The sequence below is a fragment of the Erinaceus europaeus genome, chromosome 19 (genome assembly GCF_950295315.1).
Source record: "Erinaceus europaeus chromosome 19, mEriEur2.1, whole genome shotgun sequence".
Lineage (NCBI taxonomy): Eukaryota > Metazoa > Chordata > Mammalia > Eulipotyphla > Erinaceidae > Erinaceus > Erinaceus europaeus.
In genome coordinates, this window is record NC_080180.1 from 60,239,666 (window position 1) to 60,267,387 (window position 27,722).

The following is a 27,722-nucleotide window of genomic DNA, read 5'->3' on the forward strand; positions in this document are numbered from 1 at the left end:
CCGGAATCCACCTCTTGCCTTAACAAAAGGGGCCGAGGCATCCAATCAGGGTTGAGGGCTGGACGGGCGGGTCCAGGCTGCGCAGGAAGCCAATGGAAGCGCAGACATGGAGTGACGCAAGTAGGAGCCGCGCCAATCGCAGAGGGAGGCGGTGGCACAGTGGGGCCCAGAGGGGAAGGAGATGGTGCAGGCGGCTTGGAGAGAGGTTGGTACCTTGGCGGTGACCGAGAAAGCAAGTCACGGCAACACTGGTTCCTCAACCCACAAAAACAGACTTTGCCATATATGTTAACATTACCGATCAGCGGAGTGCAGCTTTAGAATGTTCCTCTCTGTATCCTCCCACCGAGTGCAACATTTAGCAATATTTTAGAATTGAGACAATCCCGTAACAGCCTATTATTATTAATATTATTATCCCATCACTTTGTCCCATTGTACCCTCACAAAAACCAGAGAGAGAAAACGAGGCCCACTCATCAATCACACCCCCTTCCCCCAAGGTCACACCTACAATGTCAGCAGCTCTGTGCCGCCGGGCTTTGGGAGGTGATGGGAACTGGCCTGGTGCCATTCATAGATTCAGGGTCCTTGACACAGAGCAGCAGAGTGGCTGGCTTTTCACGGTTGCTGAATGTTAGGTAGTAAACTATGTCTTACCCTTGGGGCTTGGGCACTGTCTCCTGAGTTGCAGAGGAGGTATTTGGCAGTCCCTCTACCCTGACATTTTAGTTCTAGTAGACAACTATCTGGCTGGCATTTGGCCTTAGTCATTTAAAGGAATCTATTAAGTAAAACTTCCACGTGGTGTTGTGAGATTGACGTTTGGCTGGGACTGCACATCATTCATAATTCGAGAGATTTTTTTTTTTTTTTACTAGGCTGCAACGCAGTAGTTAATTAGAGGGAAATTAAAGAAGAAAAATCAATGTCAATGGGAGTGTTAAAAGGAGAGACTAGAGGAATGGTGTGGGCGGTATTCAGAGTAATAAATTACATCGTGGAATATTAAACTTTTCACATTCACTAGGAAGTGAACCACTTGGAATGGAATTAGAGAATCCTATGAAAGGAAAGGTCTCACCTTTGAATCCTATGAAAGTAATGAGGCCGAAGGGTTGACAATCCATGCCTGACGTCCCTGGATACATGCTGAGGTGGGTTCACTTCCTAACAAAGTCCCAAAACCTAGATATAGACCAGGTCCCATGAAATAGAGTATATGTTCACACTTATCTATAAATCAGGGCAGAATATATACCTGAAAACAAAAGTACACAATAGTCTGCAGCGAGTCAGTATCAAGTTCACAAGGAAGTAGTGTCTACTTAGACTTAGATACCCTCCTCACCTACTTCCTATTACACTTCCCTTTTAAAAAAAACTCTCACATTCAGGAGATACACATTTTTTGGCAGGATCAGAGCAAGAAGTTCCATCCATACCTGAGCATAATCTGGTGAAATTGCAGGATGCCAAAGAGAACTACTAAAAGAGATTTTTTCTTTCTGCTAAAAGAACGGGTTTGCTGCTTTACAGAGGGTAAAAGTACCCATAACCTAAAAGCTCAACCATCTTAACTTTTTTTTAAGTGCACAGTTCAGTAGTTTTAGTTATATCTCCACTGCTGGGCAACCAACCTATAGAACTCTTCTCATCTTTCAAAACTGAACCTCTCCGCGCTGCCAACAAACCCTCGTGCCTCCCCTACCCCCACTGCTGGTAGCTGCCATTTTGTCCGTCTTTATAAATTTTATTACGTTAATTACCTCTTGTAAATGTATTTGTCTTTAGTTATGGGAAATATGTCATCTAGCATAATGCCCCAAAGGCTTTCCAATGTTGTAGCATGTGTTCAAACGTAAGGCTGTTTGAACATTACTCCATTGTCTGTGTAGAGCACATTTTATCTGCTCATTTGTCAGGCATATGGAGCTAGCTCACAATTTTCAGCTTTGACTAGTTCTAATGGGGGATACAGTCTCTTCCTTTTTTTTTTTTTTTCCCCCACCAGGATTATTGCTGGGGCTTGGTACCTGCACTTTGAATCCACTATTCCTAGCAGCCATTTTCCCTTTTTTCTGTTTTATTTGATAGAACAGAGAAATTGGGGGTGATAAAGAAGGAGAGAGAGAGAGACAGGGAGAGGGAGAGGGAGAGAGGGAGAGAAGAAGAGAGAGAGAGAGAGAGAGAGAGAGAGAGAAACACCTGCAGACCGGGCTTCACTGATCTGAAGCTTCTACCCTCCAGGTGGAGACTAGAGTCTGGAAACCCAGGTCCTTAAGCTTGGTGTGTATGCAGCTCAGTGTGCCACCACTCAGCCCCTTCCTTCAACTTTTTGAGGGTGTAGAACAAGATGTGGAATTGCTAGATCATATACTAATTCTATTTTAAAAGAGTAGACAGGAAGAGAGAGTACCTGACCTTGCAACTGGTAATCAACAAAGGTTTAGGAAAAGGAGTAAGTACTAATGAAGCTGGGGGGGGACTTATTTGCTACTTTGGGATGTAATTAGTGTAACTTTGCTAATTGACTCTAGGAAAGGCAAATTATGGGTGGTCCAGGAGGTGGCGCAGTGATAAAGCTTTGGACTCTCAAGCATGGGGTCCTGGGTTCGATCCCTGGCAGCACATGTGCCAGAGTGATGTCTGGTTCTTTCTCTCTCCTCTTATCTTTCTCATTAATAAATAAATAAAATCTTTAAAAAAAGGAAAGGCAAATTATGGTGGTTTTAGTTAAATTTGAAATTAGATCCAGATTCCATGTCACAAAACTAAATTATAATTGAAGTAAATGTTATACATTAAGAACAAAACTCTAAGCTTCTAAGCTTTCAGGGGGGAAATGGTGTCTTTATGACATTGCCACTGAGAAGAGTTTGCTAAATTCCATATAATAATGCCTTTGTTATGGAAAAGATTTTAAATGTCGAGTGTTACATAGAGTTTATAAGTTTTGCAAGTAGAAGATGCTTTTAATCAAGTTAAAACCAGTAATAATTTAATAATGTAGAAAATTTTGACAATATGAGATATAAATGTTTAACATAAGTAAGAAAAGCTCTGTTTTTACTTTTTATATTCACTGATAGTCAGAGGAACACATTTTAAAACAAGATCAGGGGCGACCCAGCAGGTGGCGCCGTGGCCAGACTGTTACTTTCAAAATCCAGAATTGCAGAGTTTGATCCCAGGGATCTCATGTGCCAGAGAGATGCTCTGGTTCTCCTCTCCTTCCCTCCTTCTCCTCCTTCTCCTGTCTCTCTCTCTCTCTCTCTCTCTCTCTCTCTCTCTCTCTCTTATGTTAATGGGTGAATTAATCTTTTTAAAAAGCGAGAAGACAGTATCACTTGATTAAAGAGATGCAGAATCCTAGCTGTGCTACAAAATAGCCCTAGTAAGATCTGACAGAACTGAACTAAGAAACATGTGACTACAGCTGAGAAAGTCTTCACTGTCAGCTTTGTAAATCAGGTGCACGCAAAGTCGCCCAGGGCACAACCCAGGCCCCCAGCTTGCTCGGACATCAGAAAACATCTGGCAAGCTATTAGTTCCAACAGGTGATACCCCAACCTTTTTTTTTTTCAATTAATATTATTAGTGACTTAATATTAATTTACAAAATTATGAGGTGAGAGAGGCCCAGTGACGGCACATCCAGTTAAGCGCACATAGGACTATGCGCAAGGTTTGGTCCCCGGCTCCCCACTTGCAGGGGGCGTGTTCCATAAGCGGTGAAGCAGGGCTGCAGGTGTCTCTCTGTCTCTCTCTCTCTCTATCTTCCCTCCCCTTTCAATTTCTCTCTGTCCTATTCAATAAAATAGAAGCAAAATAAAATGGGTGCCGGGAGCAGTAGATTTGTAGTGCTGGCACCAAGCCCCAGCGATGACCCTGGAAGCAAAGACTTAAATTAAATAAAACTATATATATAAGATAACAGGGGTGTAGTTTTGCACCATTCCCTGTCCCCTCCATTGGCAGCTGCGGTGGTTCTCCCAAGGTTGCAGATATGACTGACTATTGTAGCTGTCTACATCTGCATCTAGTTGCCCATTTCTTCCCTATGGTCTTGCCTTCTCTTCTTTTCTAAGTCACACTGACACCTATTACTGCTTCCTTCTTTCCTCTTCTCTTTCCCAGTCCTGATGGAATTGGAGTTCAGAGCCCTCTGGTCACCTTCCCCTTACATTGCTTCCCTTCTGGGAATATGGACCAACATTCTTTTTTGGGGGTACAGAAGGTGGGACGTCTGGTTTCTGGAATTACTTCTTTGCTGGACATGGTTGTTGGCAGGTGGATCCATACCCCCAGCCTGTTTCTATTTTTCTCTAGTCACCCCAAGACTTCTTAAATTCAAATCTCTAGAAATGGTATACCGGCATTAATATTTTGGAAAGTAAAACAGTGACTTCAGCCGAGTGTAGACAGATTTGGAAAGTGCTGAAAGAGAAGACTTAGCACTAGACCTGACCTCCCTGCCCTGTGTAGCACAGCCCAGTCAGTAGCCTGAAGGTGCTTTCCTGCCAAGTCCATGTGGAATGCTGACCAAAACAAACCATGTTATGTCAACGATTATATGTGGGGGGGGGGGTCACATGCTTTATTAAAAAATTCAGATCAAAATATAAGTCTTGCTAGATAATTAAAACTTCATAGGAAGTCTTTAGAAAAGTCTTTATAAAAAAAAGATAATAAGTTTCAGTGTGCAACTTGCTGATAGTTAAGATGTATCTTTGAGGGGCCGGGTGGTGGTGCACCGGGCTGAGCACACATGTTACAGTGCGCAAGGACCCGGGTTCGATCCCCTGGTCCCCATCTGCAGGGGGAAAGCTTCACGAGTGGTGAAGCAGGGCTGTAGGTGTCTCTCTGTCTCTCTCCCTTTCTATCAGCCCCTTCCCTCTCGATTTCTACCTGTCTCTATCCAATAAATAAATAAAGGTAATTTTAAAAAAAAGATGTGTCCTTGAATGGTTAGGGAAAGAAATTCTTGAAATAACCAAAAGGTAACTAAAAGAGTCATATACCCAAGTGGATAGAATAAGAAGGTGGACGGGGCCATGCGTGAGGACCTGGGTTAGAGCTCTAGGCCTCCCACATAGGCGCCATGCAAAAGGGAAAACTTCACAGGTGGTGAAGCCGTGCTGTGGTGTCTGACTTCCTTCTCACTGTTTCTTTCTCTCCCACTCTGTCTTTCACTCTTTATCAGGAAAGAAAAAAAAAAATCTACCAGTAGATGTGGAATCATGCAGGAACAAAGCCCAGTGAAGCACTAGTGGCAAAGGGGAAATAAAAGAGAGGGAAGTCAAAAATTTGAAAACTTACTCATGAAGTGGGCATTCAATAAATTGTATTTCTGTAATATGTCTAAAAATCTATTTTTCACATTTGCATATGAAAAATGGGTTCCATATTTCCATTATCGTTTTCAGTTAGAACGATTTCAAAATAGCCTTAAAAGTTCCCTTCTTCTGGGGCCAGGTGGCACACCTGGTTAAGCTCACACATGACAGTGCACAAGGTTCTAGGTTCAAGCCTCTGGTCCCTACCTGCAAGGGGGAAGCTACACAAGTGGTGAGGAAGGACTGCAGGTATCTCTCCATCTCTTCTTCTATCTCTCCTCCCTTCTCAATTTCTCCCTGTCTCTATCTAATAATAAAATAAATAAAAATATTTTTTAATATTTTAAATATTAAATATTTAAAATATTTTAAATATTTTAAATATTCCTCTTCTGAATAAGGAAAATAAACAATTAGATATCACTGAAACTGCATTGGATGTAAGACAAGTATTCAGGGGCTGGGTGGTGGCGTACCTGGTTGAGCACACATGTTAAAATGCGCAAGGACCCAGGTTCGAGTCCCCACCTGCAGGGGTACACCTTCACAAGTGGTGAAGCAGGGCTGCAGGTGTCTCTCTGTCTCTCTTCCTCTTTATCATCCCCTTCCCTCTTGATTTTTGGCTGTCTCGATCCACTAAATACAGATAATAAAAAAATGACGAGCATTCTTCATATGTTCTGAAATCTGCATATGCTGATAATATAAATCGCATAGATATTGTAAATGCACACACACACACACACACAAAATGCTCTTCATAGAGAATAGGGCAATTCCAAATCAAAATCTTGTGGTGCAAGTCAGTTAGGTGAGGAAGAAGCCATGAGAAAGTAGAGAACTTCTCAGATCACTTTGACGTTCCAGCCTGTCAAACACATACACTTAAAAACCTCTAACACGTCCTAGGTAATTAGTAGGTTCTAAATGTACTGTGGGTATTTTCAAGAGAAATATGCTAAATGCAGGCATTTTGATAATTTTCAAGTGTAGCCAGGTGTGTTCCTTGATAGTTTAGGCTCATTAATTTGCAAAATGTGTTCTGTCTCTTTCCTAAATAAGAACTGCCATTTTCCCTTTTACTTATTTCCCCCTGAAAGGTTGTTGACTGCCCCTGGGGAGTATGTGCCGTCCTGAACTGGGTGAGTCAAGAACATATTATACTTGTGGAAACTGGATTTCAAAACTCGACTTAGTAGTTCACCACACTGCTAATTGGTAAACTGAGCTGTTCACGGACACTTTTCTCAAACGATCATTTGAGGTAATTTGACTGAGTTATTTTCATGTGTTTGTGCAAAAGAGAAAAATATAAGACATCCCTGGTGTGTTTTTTGAGTTTCCTAAGTGAGAATTCAGAAGGTCTCCAGAATTTCTCAAATGAGAATTCAAAGTATGGAGTCAAGCTTTGAATTCTATGACAACAGGGAATTTGACCCAGGATGAGTCAGTCTGTGAAGTTGTTGTCTAGTAAGCATTCCTTAAAGTTATTGCTTTTATTTCTGACTGTATATAGTGAGATTTAAAAAATATGTACTTTACTTATTATAGTTGCCTAGAAACTGAGAGAAATGGAGAGGAACGGTGGCGATAGAGAGGGAGAGACAGACCCCTGCAGCACTGCCTCACCACTTGTGATGCTTTCCAACTGCAGGTGGGGACTGGGGGCTTGAACCCAGGTCCTTGCACACTATAACATGTGCACGCAGCCAGGTGCACCACCTCCCAGCCTCATAATGAGTATTTAAAAAGATGTTTCATATTTCATAATGGGAAAATATGGTTAATACAGCTACTTCTCAATTTGAAGGTGGCGTTGCTTAGAACATAAATAAGTTCAAAAATGATGCTAGGTGAATGTCTGGTTAAGGGGCACAACTAGAAGATGACTAGTTTGGAAAACCTGACCTGTCAGCATTGCACTGGTTTGAGGAAGAGGAGGCCTTGGCTCCCATTCAGACACTGCTTATATCTGTTCATTCAAGTTTCCGTTCATTTACTCATTTAACAGTTTAGTTTTGTGTTCACTCTGTGCTAGCCTCTGTGAAGGTACTAGCATTTGCCCAGGAGGCTCTGTGTATTGGGGAGGCAGGGAGAGGCTCACTTTACTGGAATTGTTAATCCTATTTCTCCTACTGTGTCAAGTAACACTGAGGACTTTACCGCTAATAAGTTTCACTGGGTGCCTGCCACATCTCTGAGTCAACCCTGGATAGTTTAGTTATGTCTGCCCACATGGCCTTCAGTGACGTGCCTGCTGTGGCTTCTGGAAGCATCCTGTGTGAGTTGTTCTTTTTTTTTTTTTTTTCTTTAATTTTTTTTTTTTTTAACCAGAGCACTGCTCAGCTCTGCCTTATGGTTGTGCAGGGGATTGAACCTGGGACTTTGGAGTCTCAGGCATGAGAGTCTGTTTGCATAGCCATTATGCTGCCTACTCCCGTGTAAGAGTTATTCTTGGGCCCCTGCTCAGCACTGACGCTTGGCATTATGTAGTCCTCTGAGCATGGCTCTGCTGTATGATCAGTCACCTCAGCAAGGAACGCTTTCTGCTGCCTTTTCTACCTGGGCATTGAGGCATAAGGGGGTTTGGGCTTAAGAAGGTGGAAGTGAGTCTCTGGAAGGCACTCGAGCAGGGTGAGTCAAGACTTATATTCAGGAAAGAGAGAGCATGACTTGCTGGCAAGACTGTAAAATGCCAGGCTACTCCTGGATCTTCTTACTTCCAACATGCCAGCAGATTCCAGACTTTTCTGTTCCCCTTGTAACCATGTGCACTAACAGTGACCAACCTGGCAGGGCTCCTCACTCAGGCTCTGGTAGGATCTGGGCTTTTACATGGCTTAGAAGCTAACCAGTTGGGCTGAGAAGATGGCATAGTGGTTCTGCACCCGAGGCTCTGAGGTCCTAAGTTCAATCCTCAGCACTGACATCAACCAGGGCTGAGCAGTGCTCTGGTCTTTCTCTCTCTGTGTATCTCTCTTTAAAACCAATAAGAATAAGAATAAGAGAAGGATGAGGAAGAGGAGCAGAAGCAAAGGCATCATGGGTATTAGAAGGAGACGGGGGCCTGGCTTACAGCCTAAGGATTCTATTCCTCACAGCTAAGCACCAGCAGGGGCTCCACACAGTCTGCTGTTGTCCTCGTGTCCCCCCGTTACCCCTTGGTCCCACAATGGAGAGGCAGAGGGCCCAGTTAGTGTATGTGTGGTGGAGGGAAGTCCAGGAAAGGACCACTAAGGTCAGAAACCAGACAACTGTACCGGGGAAATTGGAATCGATCCGCTCTCTAACCACAGGACCATGGGGCCACGGGGAGACATCATCTCAGAGACACCCCTAGGGATGGCCCTGGTGACAGCCAGCCAGGGCCTGAAGCCCCCAGACCAGCAGTGAGCAGTGGCACTCAGTTCCCACTGGTGACTGTCTCTCCCCAGGACCTGCCACTTGAATAACCGTGAGCTTTGTGTCAAATGTCTATTTTTGTTGTTCCTTTTTCCTTATAGAGTTTTCTCAAGGGGGACAGTACAGTGTCACCACCAATGCTGGTCGCCTCCCCCAGAGTTCAGGCCACTTTCTATCAAGTGACTCACTGCCCTGGTCCCAGCCCAGGGAGAGGGCAGAAACGGCCCCGGAAAGTAATTTCCCCAGTAGTTCCACCCTGGGTCTTCACTGACAGCACAGGAGACGTGGCCAGCGCCTGCTCCACACAGCAGAGCCTCTGAGGGTGTCAGGATGCGTGCAGAGACTGGGGGACATCACTGGGGGACAGAGGGAACTGCTTGCAAGTGACTGGGAGGCCTTGGTTCCCCGCGAGATGATGCGCTAGTGACCTCTGGTGGCGAACTCTATTCAAGACCATTCCACTTCACAAAGTTCTGTCACGTCTGTCGGTTCCCCCTTTCTCTAGTGACATTTCTGCTGGTAGCATAGCAATTTGTATCTGCTCAGATCCCAACAGCATTATTCTAGAATTTCTTTTCCTTTACTGCTACCTGGGTTGTCGCTGGGGCTTAGTGTAGGCACAACAAAGCCACCACTCCCGGTGGCCGATTTTTCTATTTTATTTACTAGAACAGAAATTGAGAGGGGAAGGGGATATATGGGGAGGGAGGGAAGGAGAAAAGGAGGAAGAGAGAGAGAGAGAGAGAGAGAAATATCTGCAGACCAAGTTCACCACTAGTGAAGCTTCCCCCCTGTAGGTGGGGAGCAGGGGCTTGAACCCAGTTCCTTGCACACTGCAATGTGTATGCTAAACCAGGTGCACCACTGCCAGACCCCTACTTTGTAATTTTAAAGAATCACAAGAGTAGAATTGCCTATGCTTTTTAGTCTCAATTTCTAGAGAAAAACCAAAACCAAAACCAACACCAAGTCACAACTCTGCCAGTGGCTGGGGTAGTGCGTATGTGCAGCCTCCAGCCCTCTGAACGAGACCCAAGGGCTCAATAAGCGAAATGTTCTCTGCTGCTTGTCCGCCATCCTGGAGAACTGCTGACGTCTACACCAGGTCCTCCTCTCGTCTCTGTGCTGCACCCACATCGGAAAAGACGGCCCCAGCTTCACTTCGCCGGGTAAGGCAGGGCACGCCCCCTTCCTCCTTACTGCTCAGCCTCTCTCTCTCTCAGTCTCTCTCTCTCTGTTCTATGGGCTAGTTTGTAAGAGAGGAGGAGATGCGGTGAGTGTGGGAACTTCAGTCACTCAGGGCAGTAGGAATTGAATACATATAATGTTGTTGAGGTGGTCTGGTGTCGGGCTGCACCGCGGAGAAGAGAGCGGACGTCCAGAGCAAAGGGGTACACAGATCTTTATTATAGGATGGGGGGGAGGTTTGGTTCAGACCACGTGGAGCCAGCCAGCAATGGCCGACCACGGGGGGAGAGCAGGGAGCGAGACCTCAGAGAGGGAGAGCCGAGAGCCCAGAGAGAGCGAGGGGAGGGGTGAGGGGGCTTTTTATTGGGCGACAACCAGGGGTGACGTGTAGGGCCAGGATTGGTTGAAAGGGGGCACTCTAGGATTTAGCGAGGCATAGGAAAACCTGGGGGCGGAGCCAGGATTGGTTGAAAGGGGGCACTCTAGGATTTAGCGGGGCATAGAAAAACCTGGGGGCGGAGACTGCATCAGAATAAGTCCTCAGCAACATCTCCTCCTATCCCTTTATATCTAAATGGACACAGTAAAGAAAAATGGAGCATGCTTAAATGTTTTAGAGGAATGCCATGCTCAGGTGGGAAGATGTAGGACTTTCTGTGGAGGAGGGAAGGCTTAAATGGCTGCCAACCTTGTGAGATTTAAATGTCCTCCTGTGCTCAACCCCTCTTCAGAGAGAGAGACTTACCTGGAGAGACTCATCTCATAGGTTTAAGCGCAGCCTGCTCAACCATCTCTTCACAGTATCTCTACATCTTTTCTATCTTTCTATCTAGTAATTGCATAAGATGTACAAAGTCTATAAAAGACTATCATGGGGCAGAAACCTTTTGGACATAAGCCTAAATGACATAACAAAATAGGAAGGGACACGAAGGGGAGAAGTAAAAGTCAGTGGGGTGTGAAGGGAAGGATTGGTGTGTAAAGGAACATTCCCTGCTTGAGTGGGGAAAAGGGCAAGGGTACATAGTGAGGGGGCGGCAGGAGGCATGACCCACCAAACAGAGGGGCTATTTGGCATTGTATAGTCCTCAAGGCAACAGTCTGTAAAGTCTATGAATTACTCAGGATTAGTCTATGAAAAACCAGCAGCGTGAAGGGAAATAAGCTGCTTCAAAATTGTGTAAAATGTATATAGGGTATGTCAGAAAGTCCGATACAAGTCTCAGTCCGAAGTAGATGGCTAGGGGAGGAATTGGCAGGGGATGCAACGCTGCATGAGGGAGGTCAGCCGCTGGAATGTTGCTCTTTTGTAGATAGCTAGCTGGAACTGCCAACACGTAACAAGCAGGTCAGAAGCAGGAACGGTAACCAGGCATGAAGAAAGTTCTGTCCTTGGAATTCGTGTATCAGGTTCTTCAGATCACGTTGAGTGACATCTAGGGTTTCGGGGGGTGTGCCACGGTAGTCGTGCCATCTAGTGAGTGACGTCAGGGTGTGCAGGGGTTCAGATGGTTTTTCCGGGATTCCTGTGAAAGAAACACAAACAATCTGCTTCTCGTGGTTAATTTGAACTGGGAACAAGTTATAGGTTTGTTATAGTTGGTACCTCGATGATTATAATTGGTTTAGAATCTCTTTATGATTTATTAAAAGGTCATCTAATGTGACCTCCTGTAGCAGCCTCTACCGCAGGATCTTGAGACCAATTTTAGCTAAAATATGTATTTTAAACAGACTCAAATTGCTTAGAGAGTTAACGCATATTCGTGACAATGATTTTAACGTTTACAGTGCCAGATTGATGCCAGATCTGTTGTGGATTAATTTCCACAAGATAGTTTACAGGGCACCTTTGGGGGCCCTTCAAAGGTGTCCTGTATATAAAATTTATATAGTTTAGTTTTGGGAATGAATAGTCACGTTGAACATTTAGACTTTTACCTAAATAGTAAGTTACCTTAACAATTAATATTTACCTTGTCTGGTAAAAGTGTAGCTGTAGGGTTACACTTCTGACCGTTAAGTTAGTGTTACCAAACTTGAGACATACCCATAAACATTTAGTTATAACAAACTGGAGGAAAAAGAACTTTTGTTATAAAAACACATTATTTAAAAACAATTCTAAATCTGTCATTAGTCACACAGTTTAAGACTAAACACTTACATATATACCAATACTATATATAAAATTCAAAAGAGGGAGAAAGAAAAAAAATTTTTTGGAATGTTTCTGGACGTCTCCAGAAACTTTGGCTGCGTCCAGCATTTTTATATAAGGCCAATAACCTTTTAGAGTACTCCAAGCAGATGGGTCATGCAAAAAAAAAGAAAAAAAATTTTGTCATTTAACACACTCATTCACAAAAACAACTGGCCAGTTATAACATAAGACATACAGGGAAAGGGTAGGAGAGAGGTCTCTGTGAGCCAGATTTGCAGGTTCTGCCATGTCGTATTACGGGTCCTGGGATGTATCCTGCATCTGGTCCTCTTGTAGTATTTCTTGTTCTTCAGGAATAACAGCGCCATCCTGCGGGTATTGTCGGACATGGCGGGCAGGAACCCAGACAGGTTTAGAGAAATTTTGAGGGAAAATGCATGCGAAACCCCTTCCCATGGTCAATAATGGGTCAGGCCCTTTCCAAACTTTATCGAGTGGGTCTCTCCATTTCACCTTAATAGATGGGAGGGTAGATGGTGTTTGCCAGTGAAGAATAATAGGGGGTAAGGCTGAGTTATTGTAAATATTAAAGAGATTTAACGTAGTTAAGGCTTTTGTTAGCTGGATATTGGGGGGATATGTTCCTCCTTTATCTTTATTTAGTTGAGCCTTCAGTGTTTGATGGGCCCTTTCGACAATGCCTTGTCCCTGTGGATTGTAGGGAATGCCCGTGGTATGAGTAATATTCCAGAGGGAACAAAAATCTTTAAATTGTTTGCTTGAAAACATAGGTGCATTGTCTGTTTTCAAAAGTAATGGGACCCCCATAACGGCAAAACAAGAGAGCATATGGCTTACAAGCTTTTTAGCACTTTCTCCTGTCTGAGCTGTAGCCCACATAAATTTAGAAAAGGTATCAATTGAGACAAACACATATTTTTGTTTGCCAAAGTTTGGTATGTGGGTGACATCAATTTGCCAAATAGCATTAGCTTTTAAACCTCGGGGGTTAACCCCAAGGGTCTGGATAGCAGGTGTCTTTATGAGATTTGCACAAGAAGAGCATGTAGCAAGGATATGTTTTAACTGTGGTACAGGAACATCAGGGAATCGAGCTTGAAGGCCTTTAAGATTAACATGGGTTAGAGAGTGAAAATTAGCAGGATCAGAGACAGAGACTGGGAAAGTTCCTGTGGAGGCAAGGCGGTCAACTGCGGCATTCCCTTCGGACAGGGAACCAGGAAGAGGGCTGTGGGAACGAAGGTGTTGAATATACAGTGGTTGGGTTCGAGAACAGAGCATAGAGGCGATTTGAATCAAGAGAGGGGAAAGTGGGTTGTCATCAATTTTCACATACGAACGAGCAAGCCATGGAAGTAAGTTAACAGTATACACACTGTCAGAAAAAAGGTTGAAGGATTCTGGTACAGCTTTTAGTGCAAGAAAAACAGCATAAAGTTCTTTGTACTGAGGGGAATTATCAGGAAGCTCAGTAAAGAGAGGTTTAGGATATTGTTTGTCTGGGTAATATATAAGGGCAGCAGCTCCCCTTTTTCCGCCATCAGTAAAGATTGTAGGAGCAGAGGGAATGGGATCCCGAGAGAAAAGTTTAGGTGCTAGTAGAGGCAGAAGAGGTAAAGAAGCTATCAATTTATTAGAAGGAAAATGGTTATCTATTTGTCCTGGAAACCCCACGAAGCTTATGGCAAAGCGGGAATGATGGCGTATAAGCCACTCTGTATCTGTGAGAGAAAAGGGCAGAATGATTAAATCCGGTTCTTTCCCTAAGACCTGCACAGACCTATTTCTCCCTTGGCGAACCATGAATGCTAACGCATCTATCTCAGTGAGGAGTCTTGGAGCTCCTCCTACTGGCGTGTGAAGCCATTCGAGAACCCCATGGTCTTGCCACAGTGCCCCTACTACTGTGGGGGTGGAGTTGAAGATTAGAAGGTTTACTGGAGAGGAGGGGGAGAATCGAACAAGGTGCATGTCCTGGAGGGCCTGGTTAACCCTTTCCAGTGCCAAGGAGGCCTCGGGAGTTAACTTACGTTTTGAAGAGGGCTGTTTGTTTCCTTTCAACAGGTCAAACAGTGGTTGGAGGCAGCTTGTGGGCAGATAGAGATACTGCCTAAGCCAATTTAAATTTCCTAGAAAACTTTGTAAAGAAGCAAGAGTAAGGTTAGAAGGGAAGGTAACATTAGGTTTTAAGGGACGAATTTGCGTTAGAGAAATCTCTGAACCTAGGAAGGATATTGGAGGGATTAGCTGTATCTTCTCAGGGGCTACATTAAGGCCGCTTTTCTTTAATGCAGGAATGAGAAAATCACGTAAGGCATAGAGATCTGTATCTGATTTTCCCCATATTAAAATATCATCTGTATAATGAAAAATATTAAGGCCCTTATGAATATATGGGACAAGGGCAGATTTAACAGCCTCCTGACAAATTGTAGGACTATTGGCCATACCCTGGGGCAGCACCACCCATTCAAATCTGTCAGCGGGGCTGGCATTATTAATAGACGGAACAGAGAAGGCAAAACGTTTACAATCTCGCGGATGCAAGGGGATAGAGAAAAAACAATCTTGTATATCAATAGCTATGATTGGAATTCCCGTGGGAATTGCAGAAGCAAGAGGCAAACCCCTTTGGGGGGAGCCCCAGACCTGCATGGTTTTATTTACTGCACGGAGATCTTGAAGGAGGCGCCATTTTCCCGAGCGCTTTTTAATCACAAAGACAGGAGTATTCCATGGGCTTCGAGAATGACGAATGTGTCCCAAGGACAACTGCTCTCGGACGAGCTCTTTTAAAATTTTTAGCTTATCCCTAGGTAAAGGCCACTGTTCCACCCAGACAGGCTCATTAGAAAGCCAGCTTAAGCGGGGTGTTTGGCTACGAACAGTGGCATTTAGTATTGGGGGTGCTGAATAGACCTGGTATCGCGGGAATGAGTTTTACGCTCTGCAGAGGCGTCTGTGGATATCCTAACATTAAGACATTCCAGAAGATCCCTGCCCAGTAAGTTGGTGCTAATATTAGCTACCAAAGGGCGGAAGTGTCCAGTAGAACCTTCTGGGTCTTCCCACATAAGCGAGTCTCGTGTGCAAAATGCTCTTGTCATCCCTCCTATTCCATGTAAACTGGGTCCAGGGATGAGTTCCCAATCTTGGGGAACCTCTTCTTGCCTTAAAATCGTCTTTGCTGCCCCCGTGTCAATCAAAAATTTAAAAGGAATATTGCCAATCTTTACTGTCATAGAAGGGTGACCTTGTTCTAAAACAGGAGTGGTCCACAAAATCTCAGGCCCCGAATTTGTACCATTCAGGGGCGAACCATCTTTATGAAATTGGGACCAACAATCTCTCTTCCAATGAAACCCCTTACGACATTTTGGACAAACAGTACGTGGTCTCTGGCTCCCTGACTGAAAGCGGGGTTGCTCTGGCTGGAGGCGTGGTTTCCCTGACTGGAGGCGTGGTCGCAACTTATCAGGACATTGGTTACGCCAATGTCCTTGGCGACCGCACTGAAAGCAGGCCCCGTTTTGCTTACGTGGGGCAACTGCATAGACCTGCGTCGTAGCGGGTGTCCCATAATTGCCTGATGTAAGCTCCTGTGTCGCTAGAATCCAATTATCTGGGTGTAGGTGTTTAAGATTAAGGCATACCTGACGGAATTGTGGTGTCATGCCTTCCCAGACAATAGAGCGCAGGAGTAGTGTGCGGACGTCAGGATTATAAACCTTTCTCTCTAAGCTTCTCTTCACCCTTGAGATGAAGCTCGCCAATGACTCATCAGAGCCTTGGTGAAAAGAGTTAATGGGAGCTGATGGATCTACATCAGGTGTGGTCACCCTTTCCCATGCTTGTGTTGCACAGATGCGTACCTGTTCAAAATAACCAGTTGGAAACCTGGCTTCTGCCTGCTGAGCTCCAGATTCATAAGCTCCTGCTCCAAACAAAGCATCAGAATTCCATTCTATCTGTTTGTTACTATTTTCCTGCGATTGCCTAGAGCACTCATCGCGGAAACATGCCTGCCACTGAAGATAGAGAGGGTCTGGGAGTGCAGCACGAGCCAGTTCTTTCCAGTCTTGTGGTGTATTTAAATGCTGGTAAAAGCTTCTCAAAACGGACTTGGTCCATGGAGAGTGCATACCGTCCTCCCTGACTGCTTGCCTGAGCGTTCCAAGTTCTTTCGAGGAATATGGCTGCCACGGCTGAGGGTTTTGTTTAGAAGGGGCCAAGTTTACCGGGAATGTGTGGATTTGGTCCGGTGGCGCGGGAGAGGGAGCTACAGAAGTGGAAAGTTCAGTAGAAACTGCTGTAGTGGCTGCAGGGGAGACTAAACGCATATCTACGGGGACGGAGCTCCCGGGGTGGACTGCACATGGTTTAAAATCCTTAAATGCTGAAAAAATATCCTTTAGCTCTCGTATCTCTGCCACTAGATCTCTTAATGGTGATGTATCAGCAGGGGGCGGGGTCAGGGACGAGGAAGCCTCAGGCGGAGCTGAAACCATGGCAGCAGGGGCCGGGGGCGGGGTCAGGAAAATGGAAGCTGCAGGCGGAGCTGAAACTGGGACAGCAGGGGCAGGGGCGGGGTTCAGGAATGCAGAAGCTGCAGGCAGAGTTGAAACCGCGGAGGCAGGGGCCGTGGGCGAAGCTGAAACCGGGACGGAAGGGGCAGGGTTCAGGAACGCAGGTGGAGCTGAAACCGGGATGGAAGGGGCGGGGTTCAGGAACGCAGGCGCCTCAGGCGGAGCTGAAACGGAAGCTGAAACCGGGACGGAAGGGGCAGGGTTCAGGAACGCAGGCTGAGCTGAAACCTGAACGGCGGAAGGGGGTGGGGTCAGAGGAGGAGCGTCCGAACACGTGTGCGTGTCTGTGGGAACGGAATTCTTGGGTTTAGCCGCTGATCGCTTAGGATGTCTAAGTCTTAAGCACATGTGATTTAACTCTCGTACCTCAGCCTCAAGGTCACTTATCCTTATGGCATACCACGTTTTACATATCTTGAAAGTGGCGACCACAGTTAAAAAAATCCAAGGGGTAGCGAAAATTAAACCTTTTATGACAGCGGGAATCTGTCCCAGGTCAAGAAATAATGACTGGGACACCTCCTCATAAAACGAGAAATTTCCCATAGTGGAGGGAAACGCGGGGCCACAGAAGTGGGCGGATGCCACTTACCTGTGTCTGGGCGGTTTCGGAGACCTCAGGCCGGGCGTGGTGTGGGTACGGAACACGATGGGCGCCAGATGTTGTTGAGGTGGTCTGGTGTCGGGCTGCACCGCGGAGAAGAGAGCGGACGTCCAGAGCAAAGGGGTACACAGATCTTTATTATAGGATGGGGGGGAGGTTTGGTTCAGACCACGTGGAGCCAGCCAGCAATGGCCGACCACGGGGGGAGAGCAGGGAGCGAGACCTCAGAGAGGGAGAGCCGAGAGCCCAGAGAGAGCGAGGGGAGGGGTGAGGGGGCTTTTTATTGGGCGACAACCAGGGGTGACGTGTAGGGCCAGGATTGGTTGAAAGGGGGCACTCTAGGATTTAGCGAGGCATAGGAAAACCTGGGGGCGGAGCCAGGATTGGTTGAAAGGGGGCACTCTAGGATTTAGCGGGGCATAGAAAAACCTGGGGGCGGAGACTGCATCAGAATAAGTCCTCAGCAACAATATAAAACTGATTAAGATAGGGAGTCGGGCGGTAGCACAGTGGGTTAAGCGCAGGTGGCGCAAAGCACAAGGACCAACATAAGGATGCCGGTTCGAGCCCCCGGCTCCCTACCTGCAGGGGAGTCGCTTCACAAGCGGTGAAGCAGGTCTGCAGGTGTCTGTCTTTCTCTCCCCCTCTCTGTCTTCCCCTCCTCTCTCCATTTCTCTCTGTCCTATCCAACAACGACAACAACAATAATAATAACTACAACAATAAAGAAAACAACAAAGGCAACAAAAGGGAATAAATAAATGAAAAATAAATATTTTTAAAAACTGATTAAAATACAGCAAACAGATTTAATGATAGTATGCAGCTCCTCCTCCTCCCTTTGCCGAGGGTGTAGCTGGGACTGGAATCCACTCAGGAGAGCCTTGCGTCCTAACCCAGTCTGGTGTGGATGTTGATACGGCCTCAAAATATCTCCCATCATCACAGTACTTGCTAATAACTTCTTTTAAAGGTTTATTTTATTTCATGAGCTAAGAGAGAGAGGAAAGGGGAGTAGAGGCCACCACAGCCCTCTGGCATATCCATTGCCCAGCCTACAGCTCAGGACCTCATGCTTACAAGTCCAGAACTCCATCTCTGCACCACCTCCCAGCTGCGTGTGTATGTGTGTGCATGCGTGCGCGTGCGTGTGCGTGTGTACATATTTTTCATTTATCAATTAAGTCTTTGCCAGAACACTACTCAGATCTGGCTTACAGTAGTATAGTGGTGTGGGGCATTGAACCTGGGTTCTTGGATCCTCAGGCATGAGTATCTTTTTGCAGAACCATTATGCTGTCTCCCCCACTCACTAGTTAGTTTCAAAAAAAGAGTGAGACACCACTGTGAGCAGGGCATCAAAGCTAGCCTCCAGATTCACATAGGACAGGGGTAAATAGAGATTAGGAGCCACATGACAGGACACAGTGAGAGGAACACACCAGGTATTTCCAGACTTACTGACCTCGGGGGACATTTTAACAAATAATTGTAGTGTGAGTTTTGAAAAGCTCAAGCTCAAAGGAGTCCGCTAGAGATGGGAGGATTGTTCCAGAAGATGGTAGGGAAGTAAAGCCTCTTAAATGCTAAATGCAAACTCTGCAAGTCCTTCACTCTACCAGCCTGGACTGTTACCCCGGGCCCCAGCTGATGCTGAGCTGGAAGCTTTTCCGGTAAAGTGTTGCCAAGGCGGCTGGTGCACTGTGCAGGCTAGAGGTATATGAATGTCGCCTCCCCGATTTTGATGGCTGTACTGTGGTTATGAGGGAGAAACTCCTCATTTGCAGGAAACACAAAGAAGCCTCTGGGGATGGAGGAACACTGATGGATCACTCGCTCTCAAAGAATCCAAAGGGAAAAACTTTTCTTTTTTTAATTTCTTTATTTTATATTCATTTATTCTCTTTTGTCCTCACTGTCCTCACTGGCAAGAAAGGAGCCCCGTCCGTGATAAGAACATATTTGGGCAGGGGGGGCGGGTTTCTTTGGGAAATACTGACTGTTGTGGGCAGTTGTGTGATCAGTGACCACTAAGAATTTCATCTGGAGATCTTGGCTGAGGAATTGATGTTTAGGAACTGACAGACACTGCCCACTGTGACTCTCAAACTAGACATCAGTTACATTGTTGTAGTTATTGTTGTTGTTATTAATGTCACTGCCTCTGAAGTGACCCCTCTGTGGGTGGGGAGCCGGGGGCTTGAATCAGGTTCCTTCCGCTGGTCCTTGCGCTTCCTGCCACTTGTGTTTAACCTGCTGCGCTACTGCCCGACTCCCGGGAAAGGCTTTTCTTAAGGTAGCTGCAAACTTCCTGATATTAAGGTGACTTACTGGCAGTTTGACTGGGGCTCTAGCTTTGATCCCTGGCACCACATAAAACAGTGGAGCCTGAGGGACTGTGCAGTTGTGCACCGGGTTATGAACACATGGACAAGGCACAAGGACTGGCGTAAGGATCCCGGTTTGAACCCGCAGCTCCCCACCTGCAGGGGGGTCGCTTCACAAGTGGTGAAGCAGGTCTGCAAGTGTCTGTCTTTCTCTCCTCCTCTCTGTCTTCCCCTCCTCTCTCCATTTCTCTCTGTCCTATCCAACAACAACAACAATAACAATAGTGGGGGAAAATGGCCACCCAAGCAGTGGATTCGTAGTGCATTGTCTTATTCTCTCTTTCTCTGTCAGTAAAAAGTAAGATCCATACAATTTACACAAATTAACTCCATTTTCTGCCCTCTGTACCTTATAGCTGCTTTTTCTTCCTCCTGTATTTTATTTTCCTAAGTGGTATGCCTTCCTCACTGAAAATGCAAATGGCAGTAGTGATATTTTGCTAGCTGTCTCTAAGCCAAGCACTGGTATTTACATGCTTCTCAGGATCTGCCCTCATGTTAGGATTAGTGCTTTGCCTCCTCATATTAGCAAGCCTCTAATGTTAACATCTTATTTTAAAGGAAAAAAAAAACACCACGGCATAAGTAAGCCATGCAAATGGAATGAATGGCCTGCAAGCCCCTTGCACTGATAAATACACCTCCTGAGCTCACGTGGACTCATTGCTTCCCCACGGTCGTCCACATGACATAGACTGCATTTCACAGCCTCCCTTTCTTGCCTGAGAATACTCCAGTATTGCAGGAGGACCTCTGGGGCTCTTCTCTCGAGACCTCTGGCTCTCTGGTGGCGTGTTTGTAACACTGACCTCGTCACAAAAGTAGGGACCTGGTTTCTTTATTCAGTACCTGTGCGTGGGTCCCTTGGAGCTTCCACGTCGGCCCATCTCCACTGTCCTGATGCACTGTCCTTTGGCAGAGGCTTTGACATCACTCAGACCCAGGCTGGAATCCCAGCTCTACTCTGCACATGTTACAAAGGTAGGGTAACTAAGACCTGCCACCCCCTGTACGTCTTTGGCAAAAGGGGGAAAGGCGTAGTGTAGATTCCGGGGGTGGCGTGTGGAGAGAGTGTGTGTGGACTTCTCTGTTGAGGGCCTCTCCCCGGCCATGTGAGACCCCCCCCCCGACCCCCTCTCCCTTCAAGCCAGCAGAACTGAAACCTGCTCTCTTTACGTGTCTTCTTGGAACACCTCTTCCTTCCCCTGACCTTAGGCTAAGCCGTCCGTGGGTTTTCAGAGCTTTGTTTGAAAGCCATGCGGGTGAGTTGCTCTGTTTTTCTGAGTCTCTTCTTTGTATACAGGGGAAAATACACATGACTGATAACATCTTCCGTGTTTATTTTTCTTCCCAATCTCTCTGATGCTTATGTGAAAACTTGTCCAGGCTCTGAAGAACCCAGAGGGTTCTGGTGACTTGTCCTGCACCCTGATACTCACTCCTGAGTCCATGTCCTCAATCAGAAAATACAGAGGGGTCAGTGAGATTCCGAGTGTGAAGTCGTAGCACAGTGCCTGCATAAATACCTACTCCATGAGTACTTGTTACTAGGGCTGGGCAGTGGCAACACCCAGTTGAGTGCACATGTTACCACTTCCCATGCGCACGTTACCACTTCCCACGCGCTCGTTACCAGTTCCCACGCACACGTTACCAGTTCCCACGCACACGTTACCAGTTCCCACGCACATGTTACCACTTCCCACGCGCATGTTACCACTTCCCACGCGCACGTTACCACTTTCCATGCACAAAAACTGGGGTTCAATCCCCGCACTCACCACCTGCAGGATGAAAGCTTCAAGAGCAGTGAAGTAAGTCTGCAGGTGTGTCTCTCTCTCTCTTTCTCTTACTCTCTATCTATCTGTCTGTTTGTCTGTCTCTCCTCCCATCTCAATTTCTCTCTGCCTCATCAAATAAAAAAAAATAAAATGAAAAGCAAAGAAACGGCCACCAGGAGCCATGGATTTCTCAAGCAGGCACCAGACCCCAGTGATGACCCTGGTGGCAAATAAACAATTAAGTAAGTAAGTAAGTAAATAAATAAATAAATAAACTCTTGTTACCATTGCTCACCTAAGATATACACTAGTTAGTAAGATGTGTTTTTATGTCAAATATTTAATTTTGTGACACCCCTACTTTTGTCTGTGATGAGTTAGCAAAAGTGTGTGTGTGTGTGTGTGTGTTTGTGTGTGTGTGTGTGTGGCTCCAAAGTGTTAAGTCAGATTTCTAAACAATCTAGTTGCCTTTCTAATCATCACTAGAATTGAGAACCTATTGGGAGACTCGAGTGGCAGCTGATTAATCACCTCCAATACCTGTTTTCATGTTCTACCTCCCTTCCTGAAAAGGTTTAAAACTCTAAAGCTGTAATCATTGGAACATGACAGAAATATTACACACACTTTGGTTTCTAGGAAGTGATAATTTAGCTCTAAATTGGCCTGACTCCTGTAGCAGTTGATGAGTGCATGTTAAGAGGAAGGAGCCTGTCCTCACTGGTGAGATGGGTCTGGGAAGGAGCCAACCCGTCTCTGGCGAGACGGGTCGGGGAAGGAGCCTGTCCTCACTGGCGAGACGGGTCGGGGAAGGAGCCTGTCCTCACTGGCGAGACGGGTCGGGGAAGGAGCCTGTCCTCACTGGCGAGACGGGTCGGGGAAGGAGCCTGTCCTCACTGGCGAGACGGGTCGGGGAAGGAGCCTGTCCTCACTGGCGAGACGGGTCGGGGAAGGAGCCTGTCCTCACTGGCGAGACGGGTCGGGGAAGGAGCCTGTCCTCACTGGCGAGACGGGTCTGGGAAGGAGCCTGTCCTCACTGGCGAGACGGGTCGGGGAAGGAGCCTGTCCTCACTGGCGAGACGGGTCGGGGAAGAAGCCCCGCTGGTGATGAGAACACATTGGGGCAGGGTGGCGGGCTGGCTCTTTGGGAAATACTGACTGTTGTGGGCAGTTGTGTGCTCAGTGACCACTAAGAATTTCATCTGGAGACCTTGGCTGAGGAATTGAGTGTTTAGAAACTGACAGACACTGCCCACTGTGACTCTCAAACTAGACATCAGCTATAACTGATTTACTTACATTCTGAGTTTCTTTTCTTTATTTAGTATTCATTTACTTTATATGATAGGATAGAGAGAAGCTGGGAGGGAGGGGGAGTCAAAGAGGGAGAGAGAAGGAGAGACACCCACAGCACTGTGCCACCACTTGTGAAGCTTCCCCTTGCAGGTGGGACCTGGGGGCTTGAACCTGGGTCCTGTTACATGATAAAATGTGCTCTCTATGAGGTGCTCCGCCACAGAGCCCCCAGTCAGTCCTCTTAGTTCACTGGCTATGCGCAGAGGAGCCAGAACTCCGCTGCATACTGGAAGAGTGTGAGGCTCTCACCAGTTGAAATATAAAGGAGAGGATAGCTGGAAAGACGTAAGGGCTCTCCTCGACAAGACTTGCTAACCAGTCACCGTGGCCCCATGGCTCTTGCGCTGAGGATGGAAGCTCAAGGTCCTCGGGGATGAGCAAATCGTGATAATCATCCTCGGCCTGCTGGGGAAAAGGCAGGGTGGCCTCTGCCGGGAGCGGGAAGGCTGGCTGTGTGTCAACATGTGAGCTTTCTCAGATAGCTTTTGCTACTGTCCTGCCCTCACCTAGGCGGAGCTGAAACTGAGCCCAAGTCTGGAAGCTCTGTGGAGTGTGGAGAGTCGGGGGGGGGGGGGGGACCTGTGTGTGTGTGTGTGTGTGTGTGTGTGTGTGTGTGTGTGTGTGTGCTGTATATGCAGTAGGGGTGTGTGTTGTGTGTGCAGTGGTGGGTGTGTGCAGCAATGAGGTGATATGGCACAGGGGGTGCCGTGCCAGGTTAAACACACACATTGCCATGTGCAAAGACCCAGGTTCAAGCCCATGCTTCCTACCGGCAGGTGTCTTTCTCTCTCCCTCTCTAGCTCTTCCTCCTCTCTCAATTTCTCTCTGTCCTATCCAGAAAAGAGAGAGAAAGAGAGAGAGAGAGAGAGAAAACTGGCCACCAAGGAACAGTGGATTCGTAGTGCTGACCCTGAACCCCAGTGATAGCCCTGGTAGGAGAAAGAAAACAAACAAAAATAAGAAAGAAACAGAAAAAGAAACATGAGCATGCTGATTAAATGAGGAGACAGCTGCAGAGGACTTAAGAACAGTGTCTGGGGGCTGGGCACCAGGACAGCTGGTGAAAGGAGCCCCCAGAGGTCAGGCTGCCAACAGAAAGGAGGGGCCCTGTCCTCGGGGCTCCTCCTGTGAATGGTCAGAGCCCCTTCCATTTTCAGTGCCTGGGGCAGAGGCAGCAAAACCAGTGCTGTGGTCTCTCTGAAGTCAAAGCCTGCCTGTCCGGAGTGGCTGTCACAGCTCCCTGTTCTGGGGCAGGTATGTGTACTGCTTCCTGCGGGCCCCTCAGCGCTCTGGGAACCTTTCCACCTCTTATTCCTGGGGTCATGGAGCACAAGGGAAGCTGCTTCCCCTGGGCTGTCCTGGCCTTTTCAAGCCAGCCTCCTCCCCTCTGCACGCTGTACTCCTTGAAGGCTCAAAGACAACCTTCAAAGTCCTCTGAAGTGAAACCAAGGTCTCTGAAGAGACCGAGCTCTGACCATGTATCTGGAACAAGTCCAGCAGGCAGGGGCCATGCTCACCACTGACCTGGTCCCCCGGGGCCTTAGCGACATGCCAGCCCTAGCTGGACAGCACCATCTGCCCCTCCTCAGCAGGGGGAGACTGGGACAGGCCAGCGTGGCTTCCGCATATGGCCTCAAGTTAATCAAAGCCACCAGGAAAAAAAAAAAAGCCACCAGGTTTGGAAGTCAACTTTGTTTTCCTCTGGAAAAGCAGTAGCACAATTAGGAAATAACTTCTTCATAGATTTTTTTTTTTTCATTTTTCACCAGAGTTCTGCTCAACTCTGGCTTATAATGGTGCTGGGGATTGACCCTAAGACCTTTGGCACCTCAGGCATGAAAGTCTCTTTGCACAACCATTATGCTGTCTCTCCAGCCCATGAAAGATTTTATATCAATCTGTCGTTAAGAATTCTCAGGAGTCGGGCGGTAGTGCAGTGTGTTAAGCACACGTGGTGCAAAGGACAATGTCCAGCATAAAGATCCCGGTTCAAGCCCCCAGCACCCCACCTTCAGGAGAGTGGCTTCAAAGGTGGTGAAGCAGGTCTGCAAGTGTCTGTCTTTCTCTCCCCCTCTGTCTTCCCCTCTTTCCATTTCTCTCTGTGCTAGCCAACAACGATGATATCAATAACAATAATAACTACAACAATAAAACAACAAGGGCAACAAAAGGGAATAAATAAAATCTTTTTAAAAAGAAGGGAAAAAAAGAATTCTCACCCCCTTGTTGTTAATCTAAGAAGGGGGAGAGCACGCTGCTGATAAGCTGGTTGGTGGAGGACTTTATCTCTTAAAGGAATTCCGGGCATATCCACACTGTTCCTTGGAGGAGGAGATGAGACTTTTCACTGCAGACCCATGAAAAGACTTTACTACTGTACGAACACTGCATTTCTGCAGTTATTTATTAAAACTAGTCGCCGGCTGTGTTCTTTGAGATCATTTAATTCGGTTCAGTGGGTTTCCCCTGACTGAAGATCTCCTGGAAGACAGAGCGCTTGCAGTTCTGAGTGGCACAGCAGTGCGACCCAGCACCACCGCCCTCTCGGCTCTGCGAGCGGGGCTAAGCTCCTGCTTCCTACTGAATCTCTTATGCTCAGTTGCTGAGGCGTTTTGCTGGGCCAGTGGAGCAGCCCTACTGCCACCGTGCATATTACCTGCAGCTTACAGGAGCGGACGGGCCGCCCGGCCGCTGTCATTATCTATGCTTAGATGGGATCCAAATGCCAACTAAGATCTGCGAGACTTGCTGCCATGGCTGCTGTAATGAATACACGTGTTCAATTCCACTAAAAGACCCATTTCCGCCCTATTAGAGCTAATCTCTCCTGACACGTCGGTATAATCTTTTTCAGTTCATGTCCATGGCCATTGTCACTGGTGAATGTCAGCAGGGAGAGACGGTACAGGTGGTGGATGCTGGCCTCACGCTCAGAGCCCCCTGTCCCACCCTGCGGCACCATGGCTCTGCACCCCACCTCCCAGGGGGGCAGCCACAAGCCGCTCCTCCTCCATCTGGATGCTCTGGGGGCAGGGGGGCAAGAAGGGCACAGCCGTTCATGCCTTGAACCTGGGCTGCTGGCACACAGGGCCTCCTGCCAGACACCTGCGTGGCCCAGCACCTGGCTGAGGGCTCTACAGACCCAGGCTGCCTTCAGCAAGTCTGGAGGGAGGGCACTGTGACACTTCCTGCCGCTGGAGAGGAGCACCATGCCGCCACCTCTCCTGTCAGGCTCTCGCAGCCCAGCGTCAGGGCTAATTGGCCGAGGCCAGACGCAGCCGCAGAGACAGCGATGATTGCTACTCTGGAGAGACTGGCCCTGGGAGGTGGGGGGAAGATGTGGTGACCCCAACAGGAGTTGGGGACTATTAGCATACAAATGACGTCAGCCTGAGGAGGTGCTGCAGAGGAGGGACTGCATAAAAGCAAGGGACTTGGAGCACGTCGCTCTCTTTGGCTGCTGCTGCTTCTCCTGGTCAGATTAATCTTGGCGGAGTATCTGACATGGCTACTTCTCTTGGGGACTGAACACGTGTGACTCTGCTAGCCGGTAAACGTTTAGACCCCTCTACAGCCATGAGCAACCTTTACCTGAGCTGATAATTGTTTATCTTATGGGACTAAACTTTTGATAACCATACTCAGACTTTAGGGACCTAGCGTACTCTTAACCCTTGATGATAAGTGCTTATTTTGCCTTTTACCTGTTTCACCCTAATAAACCTTGTATTGTTTAAACCAGTTCCCAGCTCCCCACTGTGAATCCTTTCACACACCGCAGCAACCCCACAAATCCCCCTTTTAAGTTAAATTACAAGCTGCCACTTCTCCAGACAGGCTCTGGCAGCCCGGAGTCAGGGGCTAATTGGCTGAGGCCAGAGGCAGCGGCAGAGACAGCAATGATTGCTACTCTGGAGAGACCGGCCCTGGGAGGTGGGGAGAAAGCAACAAGAGGGGCTGCACTGCTTGTAACGGAGGGGGGGGAGGAATCCACACTCTTGTTTGGAGTCTGCTCTCAGCTGCCTCCTCCTTCTTCCACCAGCCTCCTTATCAGTGGTCCTCAGCAGAGCCCAGTCCTCAGGACGCTGCAGTTACCATGGAAACCAAGCAGCCCTGGCCCCAGAGCCTCGTAAGAAACTTTGTGTGAGCCCCTTGAAGTTGGCAGAGGAGGCACTTGAATGGACTGAATACTTAGTGAGGGCCAGGCGAGTTCAGGGTGCTGCCTTTTGTGCTTCCATTGAATCTTCCGAGTGATTCTGGGGCATGGTCTTGAGATAACTTGCTCCCAGTCAGGCAGGGACTCAAATTCAGGCATCAGCAGGAGATGGTGGTGGTCCTGGCTTCTGGCCACAGCACCATGGACAGCACCCAGGGAGCCCCATGGATGGTGGGGCAGGGCTGTGTGGTCTCTCTTCTTTCAGCACCATGGACAGCACCCAGAGAGCCCCATGGGTGGTGGAGCAGGGCTGAGAGGGTCTCTTCTCTCTTAGCACCCAGCACAGCACCCAGGGAGCCCATGGATGGTGGGGTAGGGCTGTGTGGTCTCTCTTCTTTCAGCACCACAGACAGCACCCAGAGAGCCCCATGGGTGGTGGAGCAGGGCTGAGAGGGTCTCTTCTCTCTTAGCACCCAGCACGGCACTCAGGGAGCCTATGGATGGTGGGGTAGGGCTGTGGGTCTGTCCTATCTCAGCATCGTGACAGCACCCAGGGGGTCCCACAGATGGTGATGCAGGAATGAGGTGTTTCCCTCTCTGTGTCTTTACCTCTGTCCCTCTTGATGTCTTTCTATATATCAGGAGTTAGAAAGGAATAAAAAAAAGTTTGCCAGAAACGAGTGAGAATTACTTGGAAAATTGAATGTAACTGCAAAGGGCCCTGGTTTCTCTGTGCT

At 47.4% G+C, this 27,722-nt stretch overlaps 1 protein-coding gene and 1 long non-coding RNA gene across 3 annotated transcripts in view; one reads left to right on the plus strand and one right to left on the minus strand.

The window, feature by feature from the left end:
- The window catches only part of SCOC (short coiled-coil protein), a 37,435-nt gene that overhangs the window by 7,281 nt on the left and 2,432 nt on the right, over nucleotides 1–27,722 (minus strand). The gene's annotated exons all lie outside the window — the stretch shown is intronic.
- LOC132534659 (uncharacterized) lies at nucleotides 1,026–26,791 on the plus strand. Its single transcript, XR_009546397.1, has 3 exons — nucleotides 1,026–1,178; nucleotides 6,463–6,604; nucleotides 25,684–26,791. It is a non-coding gene; the product is annotated as an uncharacterized LOC132534659 (long non-coding RNA).